The following is a 9,923-nucleotide window of genomic DNA, read 5'->3' on the forward strand; positions in this document are numbered from 1 at the left end:
GACAGAATTTATCTTTTTTTATTAACAATAAAACTTCTTTGTTAAAAACCTAGATGTGCTGATGTGGCATTATGGACACTACCCGGGTAGTCACACACACAAGCAGCTGACGGGGATTTCACATGGAGAAGGAAGTTTACTTGACAGAACATCTTGTGTGGTAATGCAAAAGACGTCAAACTGTGTTCCTCTTGGTCAGGGATCAGGTTGTTTCCCAGCTTCTTCTGCTGAAAAAACTTCCCTTCAACATAATGATGGGTGTCTAAACAACACAGCTCCCAGTTCAAACTGTCATACTCCTGAACTTTGAGCAAGTGTATTCCAAGCGGCTTTAACACAGTTTGTAGTACATTTGGCCTTGTCAGAGATGTTGCTATCCACAGTGGTGAGAAGATAAATGCAGAAGAAGCACAATTACTTCTTAAAAATTAAAACATATAACGGATGCAGCCAGCGCTGTGCAAAGAACCTGCCACTTACCTTGCTTGCTTGCTAAAAAAAAATAACACTGTAACTGCAATATGAAAAACAAAATCAGAAACTCTTCGGTTATGCAGTTACACTTTAATGTATCGATATAATCGGATGTACAGGGACTTTATAGTTTTTTAAGGTAATACATTTCATCACCCAAAAAAGGAGCTTCAACATTTAAAATAAAAATAATTTAAAAAAATGCTTGGATTTTGAATGGATTAAAATATTATCAAAAAAAAGTACACTTTTTTTTTTTTTAGAAATTGGCCTTAATTTCCCTAATTGTACTTCTAATTCTTATAGTAAATTCAGTGATTGATTGTCTTTAGTCTTTAACAAGCCTAAATTAGAAAGCCTGAATTCAATAAAAAAAAATAATAAAATAAAATAAAATAAGTACTTGTAAGTGTATTTTGACTAGGGTTATGACATGTTTTAGGGTTAATAAAGGTGAAATATGCATGAGTTTATAATTTGTACCATGCCTTCAGTGTCTAATAATTTTTTTTGCTGACAGAATATTGATCCGATATCTATATCTTATTGTGCAACATGACTCATACGACCAAGCAAAGAGAGAAAGATTTCTAACAAACTTCCTCTTTCAGCTCTTCTAGTAACTGTCCAACTGTCCGAGTTGTTCTTTGTATTTGTAATGTGTTGAATTGGCATCAGTCAGTCAGGGTACATTTGGCGTCGCGGTTACCCGTTTTTTCTGTAGATAAAACTGACTACAAAAAGTAACATATCGGGTTACATTAGTCAAGGTTGGCGGGAGGAAGTCAGCTGTTCTGATTTCTTTTGTTGTTGTTTAACATTTAAAATCAACCAAAATTCTGAGCAGATCACAACAGGACCAGATAAACCAAAACAAGCTGCTTTTCCTTCAGCAGATTTTACAGAGCTTTGTGTTGAGTTTGAGGGGATTGCAGGGAATTTGTTGGGTGTCTCGGAATGAAGGTTCTTCCGAGGTGAAATACAGTACGTTTTGTCTTCAGGGCCAAACAGTTGACTGCAGCCTCTGTCCTGTCTCTGCATGTTTTTCTTTGCATGTGTCAGAGAAATATACAGCGCTATGAAAACAAAGCTAAAACTTAACCAGACAGTGATGACTAAAGGATGAAAACAAAATTCTGACCTGCAGAATGATGATGGCCGAAATGTTATTCAAGAAGCACTTTTTGTTTTGCAGGAAAGTTTAAATATGAAGCAGATGCTCTCAAACCTTTCAGATCATGTACAAAAACAGCTTCCCAAGCACCACTTTGTGTCGGTTACATGAAGGGAGGAGAAACAACATTGCCATGTGATTTTAATAATGTGTTTTACTAATACATACAGCCTGGCTATGAGGACTTGAAAAACAAGTTAATCCAATTCATCAATTAAACCATTAATCCATTATTAATCCAGTTATTAGAATGGCACATTTGATAAGCACATCGGAAACAATAGCTGAGGAAATTATTTGTCTTTTATGTTGATCACCAGTAAATTGTATTTAAAAAAAATTAAAAAAAATTTATGGAGTGTTGACATTTGTATTATCATATTGTGTATCATAATCACATAAAAAAAAACCGAGAACAAATGTTATGTCTAAAACTTCTCAGCAGATATTAATTCCTGCTCTCTCTGCTGTGGGTGAGATAATTGGGGTATACGTTAGTGAGTATTGTGTCATGAATTAATCCTTTGATGTCAGGACAAGCCGATGAGCTGACCAGAGACGGCCACATTCCAATTTATCTTGCTGGGACGTGGGCGTTGTGACGTCAGCGCTGGTTCCAGATCAGCACCTTGTTGACTCTAAAGAGAGGGGGGCGGATCGGATTGCAGCTCCCCTCCCTTCTCAAGATTTCATGGAAGTCAGTGTAACTTCAGAGGGGTCACAGAGTAGAAAGCACAGAGCTGCACGCCAAGCTGCTCCCCCAAATATTCTGGAAGGGGGGGAAAAAAATAAAAAAAAAAAAAAAAAATCCCATATAGGAACAAACAACATCTCCAAACAACATGCAGTGAGAGCAGCTTTGTTGATGTCTGCCCCGCCTCCAGTTGTAACCCGGAGTTCCACGAAATCGACTTGCCTCTTTGTGGAGCTTATGATCTGTCTTTGTTTAGGCGCTCTGCACGCTCTTTGTTTGTGAATCTTCCTCAGTACAATGGAGGCTCCATACACAGAGCCCAAAATGCCTGACGTGATGAATTTTAACAAATAAATAAATCTTCAGTATCGTGAAACGCCCATTGCCACAAAAAGCAGCTGGATTTGATCAGATTGAGAACAAATTCTGATGATCTCAGGGCCAAAACTCTCTGAAATAAACAAGTGTGACATTTGGAGCAAGTATAGTTCCTTAGTTTACCGGCCAAACAGTTTATTTTAGACTCTGTCCAGGCTGTTTTTGAGAGTGAATTACTGCTTCGCAGTTGTTCCTCTTATGAGGGCAACCATTGATCCATTTTTATTCAGTTCCCAGTTCTCAAAGGGCAGTATCCATTTCTTTTAACATGGACTGAGACTCGTTTAATTTGCAGTTGCGCACAATTAAGGTGTTTACTTAAATAATGTCAGTGTGTAATTGTGATGCATCAAACTAGATAATTTATAATGATGAAGATCATGCATTATAAATGAAAATAATTAATTAATAGTGCATAATTATTCAATAAGAGAATCTGTGCTGTTTTCTAAATATTATTGTCACTGAAGCAACATGTCATCGCCTGTGAAAACCAAGACTTTTTAAAACAAACTTTTTAACGACAAAAGAATAGTTGCTCTGTTTGAAGCTTTGCATGTCTTAAATCCAATGTTTGGATTTTCACTGGGCTGGAACATAAATTGTAATTCAGAATATAAATGAAATCAATAGAATTAAACCTCAACCTTTACTGTCTGGGTTCATTTGGGCCACCTCTCAAGGGTATAGATGAACTAAGTGTAAAGTTAGTCAGCTCCAGCTGTAACCTAAATTTGTATGAGAGTGCAAATGTGTTGCCTCTGTGTTGCATGGTATGTGTATGGCATTTGCAAGTTCCTTCCCCTCCTGTCCTGTGCAACGGTGCACGTGGCTGAGTTGTTTGGTTGGGAGAGCTGGCTTTCTGCCAGGTCTGCAGGGAGAAACTTTCTCCTCCATAATGTGACAAACATGAAAGCAGCGTTCAGGAATGTATTTTTCTTGGAATGAGCTCAAGATTAGCACATACTGCAGAGCTGCAGAGGAGGAAAACAATGGCGGGGGTAAGCTGATGAGAGGAGTGCGTTTTGACTTGAACGTATTGCCCAATCGTCTTGCTTTCCAGGGCCAAAAGAACATTATGTCCCACGAAAGCAAAACAGGTCAGATGTAAATACTCTTAAAGCAGAAAAAAGGTGTGTGGTTATATATATATTTAGGCTTTTGACTCCTGCTGACCTTGATAGAGAAGTTTATAGATCCACACTGTTAGCTCGACAGTATCTATCTCAAATCCCATCAGAGCAAACTGTCAGATGGTCTGATGCTACACAGCAGCTGGAACACTCAGAAAAGCATTTAATCAAATTTACACTCCCGTATTGCGCTGCGCTCCCTTCTAGGAGGAGGGAAGGGGTTTGTTTTTACACACCATATCCTTGATGTGTCATCTCTTGACATGTGGATGGGTGATTATTAGCTGAACTCAACCCTCACATCTTAATTTCAAACTATATGTGTGTGTTTACACAGCAGAAGAAACTGCCAGCTGCTGTTCTGGACAGTCATGATTGATTGGTATAGTTCTTTTTAATGTACCCTTGAAGTAACACTGACTGTGTTCAGAAGGCTTATGCTGATAACAACAAAGCGACTGAACTATTTCAACAATCAGAAGTTTGACTTCCATGCGGAGCTACGAGAACGACAATGATCACTGACTGCATGAGTGCATTTTATTTTTCAAAACAGTATAATTATTTTGTTAAGTTAATATAAAACACGTGAACAATCCAGAGCATGTGTGTGAATTTCTTAAACACTCTCTCCTTTGCTGAAACAAAGTGGCTGCAGTCTGGACAATCAACAGGGTGTAGAGAAAGACAGGCCTGAGCCAGAGGCAATGTTTTAAATCTGTTCACAGACTCGGATAGGAACTGCAAGCCGATATGTTGGGAAAAATAAAAACTGAAATAGCTCTGAAAACTAAAGTGGAAATAAACAAAAAATGAACTATATCCAGAAAGCAAAGGAATTCTCTTCTAAAAGTGAAAGTAAAAAAACTCTCGTGCTCACACAACTGTTCTTCTTGACTAAACTGGCAGTTGTTTCCATTTTCTAGTTTGCTCTTCAGTGTTGTAATAGCAACCACAAGATCAAAAAAAAAATCTCACCACAAGGAGTAAAGTTTGCAATATAAAATCTGTTTCCCACTGCATACATGTATCAAATAAACATTCAATCAAGATAGACAAGAGACAAGGGAAAGAGAAGGAAGAAGCTTCCTCTGATGAAGAGTTTGATGCCGAAATTGTTGATTGCAGACATTTTTAGGGACAGAGCCTGATAAATGGCAGTCAATCAGAGATTAAAAGGCCATGAGGCCTTGGCATTAATGGTTTAATTTTTTAAACTATAGATGAGGGACTTGTGGGACAATTTTTAATTACAATCAAAAAGTCATCTTCTTCATTCAGTCTTCATCACCAGGTTTGAGTGAGATATAAAAAAGTTGACATGTTTACTTTTGCCTCATGAAAACTGTAAATTAGAGAGTAAATAACAGTTTTATTGTAATGCATCAGTAAATGTTATTGAGCTTGATCTCAAACCTCTAGGCAACAGATTTGATGAAACAGAAATGAATGCTATATCCATTTTAGTCATAGCAGTATCAGACAGAATCGTCATTGGACGTACTTCTAAAAACATGACAACACTGATAATATAAACTTCATAGGAGAAGTATTTGGGAACAAATAGTGTAAAATATGAAAAACTTGCATACAATTGCATTCAAGTGTTATAAACCACAGGATGGATGGATGGATGGATGGATGGATGGATGGATGGGTAAACATTCAGTAGTTTATATAAGTTGTACAACAAATAAAAATATAAAGACATAAAAACACAGCAGTGAAGAGACGGTCTAGCCATCAGAACTATTGCAGAAAGTTGTCACTCTGATAGAGTGCATATTATCACCATGACAACTAATTCTCAAACACTCTTTGTTTGACGATAAATATTTTTTCTCTCTCAACATGGACATCACATCCTCTTTGGCTGAGTCTCAGATCATCCTGTCCCGTTGCTATGATGTCCCACAGGCATCACTTTAGGCCAACTTTCTTTTGTTATTGTGCCTGTAGGTTATATAACACATCCGACAACGCAAACACATGTAGAAACCATGTCTCTGTAGCTTTTGAATCATGTTCACTTCTCACAGCTCATCTTCTTATGGCCGTCCCTGGAGAGGAAGAGCTATCCTGGGCTCTGACGTCAGGCTTTATGGGTAAGTAAACAAAGACTAATCGAGGGAAGAGCCTTCATATAAACAGAGCTGTTGTCATTGTCAATAAGATTTAGATGAAGAGACAAACATGGTCTCAGGTCAAATTTGGAGATTTGAGAAAAACAGAAGATTGGCAGCAAGAGATTTAGCCTGGTATTTACTTTTCTTACAGTGAAAACGTGACTATGAATGGGAAAACAGCCTCCGTACTCACTGGACTTCCACTGATTTTAAATACATCAATAAATTAACGTTTAGAAGGATTAAGGTGCTCATGGACTCGACTATTGTAGATTACATAAATTATAAAAGTAACAGTTTTGTAACTAAAGAATTATCCACGTTCCACAATTTACACTGCAGTTTTGAAGTGACATTTCTTTCATGAAATGTTGTTCATGAGACCCGAACATTTGGCTCCTCATGCAGGCTCGTTAAAAAAAAAAAAAAATCATAAACTGGAAATGTGACACAAGCAGGAGAAAATGGTCCCGCTCAAAACCTTAACAAACAATTCAACTTAAAGTAAATAAAGCAGTTTCAACGGTGTGTCAGGAGCCTATGCAAAGATGTCAGGGCAGGAGCCCTCCGGCATGGACACATGGTCTTCAATCACTCTGCAACTTACTTAGATGATTATGATAGCTATTTATACCCCATTTCCACCTTGTGTATAACACTGTTGGTCACACCCTATTTCCTATTTATATTTATATTTTTAATTGATGTTCTTTTATAATAAATGGGCTATTATTTCTATCCATTACTTGCACTTACACATCAAGATTGCTGGGAAATGCTAATTTGTTTATCCAATGACCTTGCTGCCCATAATTTTCAACCTTATTTGCAAGAAGCTCTTCCTCAGTGGACAAGGAGTTTGCAACATAAGTTAAACATGTGCTTGAGTTCGGGGCAAGGGGAGGGGCCAAAGAAAAATGATAAGATAATTAAGGAGGATTAATGTGGTTAGAGTACAGAATCAATGTCGCTGTTCATCTGACCTGCATTCATACCGTCTCAACAGTCAATGCTTTCCTCTTGTCACATCTCCTCCACCAGATTCTTGTGAATGCACTGGGATCTTCACACACATTTAAAGTCAGTGTGTGACAGGTTGGGTCATAGTTAAAGGATACAGTAGCTGCTTTACTGTGTTTATTGCTTTGCTCTGCTATACTTTCCACACTCAGGCCCAGTTGTGTGTTAGTTTAATGTTTTCTATGCATTGTGGACTTTTTGAACTTAAACAATGTGCATCTCTGTATTAATGCTTTTTTATGTGACGTGTGGCAGACAGCCACCCACACTGAGTCTGGTCCTAACAGAGGTTTCTTCTTGTTAAATGGTTTTATATTGTTAACACGTGTTTGTTCCTGAGGCTATTGTTGGTTTTCCTCTCTATAAAAAGTGCCTTGAGATCAAGTCTGTTAGGATTTGGTGCTGCATAAATAAAACTGAGCTGAAGTAAACTGAACTGAAACTTGCATGATAAAGATAGGCATGAGTCAACACCTTAAGAAATCAACGATGGAAATGTGTTAACAAACATCCTGGGTCCTCTTTTAATCCCAAAAGATACTGCTGTGTTACTCCCCTGTGTTTCCTAACTCCTTTCTTACGAGAAAACTGATTTACGGCAGCAGAAATCAAAGTTGCTAGTTAAAATTCGGACGTTGTAAAATCTTTGCAGTGGAGGTAAATGACCAGCACTCACGGTCCTCTATGCTTATGAGCAGCACTTTTAACCCTGATTCTGGTCTTTGGTCTCATCCACCAGTTTTTACCATTAAAGCTGTCAATACTTATAAGTCAGGCATTTCTTTTGTTATTTAATTTATCTTTGTTCATGTCACCCTGTGTAATTGTGCCTTGAGAGGTGTCTTGGCTCCTGTACGGGCATGAAGAGGATAAACAAGGGCTCTCTATGCTCACTTATCAACAATGTAAACAAATAAACATGGCACTATAATGTAGAAGCAGTACACCAGCTTGTGTCGTGGATATTCATCACCTCTATGCAAAAGCTGTTCAAATCTTTGAAAAGTGTTGAATCATTTCAGAAAATAAATCCAGTGCAGTAGTGAGGTTTGTCTTGACACAATTATAACTGAATTAAGTTTCTCCCCAAAAACTGGATTTAACAAGAGCACAAATCCTATGATTTCTGCCTGTGAGAGGAATCACAACTTGATCATTCCTTTCACTTGTTCCACCTTGATACTCACTTTGGTTTGGCCCAAAGCAACGTTCAAAGTCACCTTTCTGTGATAAGACTAACAAAATGTTCCGTGACACAGAGCGTAACACAGTACCGAAGGCAGCAGCACTCATACAACAAAAGTAAAAAAAAACAACTGCATAACTGACATAAAAACAAACTCTGACAGCAGTCTGACAATCATAAACCTGCAGAAATCCTTCAGCAAGTTCAAGATGATCTCAGAGCACATTGTTGTTGTCTAATTATCTGATCAGAAGACTGACAAAGACTCCGTCCACGCAGGCAAAAATAAATCTCCCATTTTTTTAGGATGTATCTGACTTCAGTTCACTGAATTTTAAATAAGGTATAGGAAGCTGTAACAAAATATATAGTTATTAAGAAAAAAATCATTACATTATGGAACTGGCTTTTCCTTTACAGTAATTGCCTTTGACTTTCATTTCATTGGTTAAAGATATATTTTTGCTGTGTGTGTTTGCTTTCTGGCCACAGGCAGTCTTGGTATGTGGCGCTCCAGGAGACCAGAGCACAAAGGTGTGTTGTGCCTCACCCATTGGCTCATGTGAGGTGAGGTGGTGAGGGGGTGTTAGTGGTTGCATCCCTGACTCAACCCTCAGTATTTACATGTGCACATGAAGCCTTTTACTGGCTTGGTGTGCAGAGATGTCGCCGGGGTAACAATGCTGCCATGAGGTGTTTAATTAAAGAAAGTTTCCTAATCTTTCTGGTCGTTTTTTTTGCCATGTGACTCAGATCTGTGTGAACAGCAAAAATCTGCACAAAGACACACTGTTTAAAGTCCTCATAGGATACTTGGATCGCACTGGCGTGGATCCAAGCTGTTTTGCCCAGTTGTGGATGAAAGACTCATGAGATGTGATTCAAAAGGAACTTTTGCACGCTAGATTACAGTCTTTTTCCTGACGAATTTGACTCTTAACTTTCCCTGATTTAAATGCAAATATCCAATATTATATACTAAATTCAATAAAAATGTATGCATGAATAATAAAAGCAACCCTCTCTCAGAGAAATTAATTTTCTATCCAACATAATGAGTCAGTGTTTGAACTGAATGTATCTGCCAATTTGAAAAGTGAAAGTGAAAACATTTGATGATGAACATTTTTTCAAAATGTTGACACTGATAACATGAATTATTTAGTTTTTTTTAATTTATTTGTTCATCGTAACTAAAACAGAATTAGCATTTTTATGGTTGATTCTAACTAGTCAGAGCACATGAAAACACAACTTAAAAAGTCTGAAGTAACTTGAAGCAGACAACCAGAAGTAAGTAAATTAAGTAAATTAAATGAAACCATGAAACCTTCGTACACTCCCCACCTACCAACCTCTTCCTCATAACATCTATATAGCACAAAAATGGATCCAACATTGCCACTGAACCCAATCCACTGCAAGATTACACTTAAAATGTAGTTTATAAATGTAACATATGGAAGACAGAGGTGATGAATGAATACATAAAGTAAAAATATAACTGGTCCAAGTATGGACCCCTGTGGCACTCCATCAAGGGACGGGAGACAGGATCACAGAGAAAGTAAAAAAATTCCAGTTCTACTACTAAGACATAAACCCACTTAGAAGTGTAACAGATATGCCAACTAATTCTCACATGTTGATCATCACAAAACTTGAGTCTTACAGTTCAACCCGGAGGAATAGCTACGTGATGTTTTCGCTTTTCAGGATTGAAAAAGACACAAAAAAA

This window comes from Brachyistius frenatus, unplaced genomic scaffold, assembly GCF_029030835.1.
Source record: "Brachyistius frenatus isolate BFR_SWC_R1_liver_20210118 unplaced genomic scaffold, ASM2903083v1 Contig_41, whole genome shotgun sequence".
NCBI lineage: Eukaryota > Metazoa > Chordata > Actinopteri > Embiotocidae > Brachyistius > Brachyistius frenatus.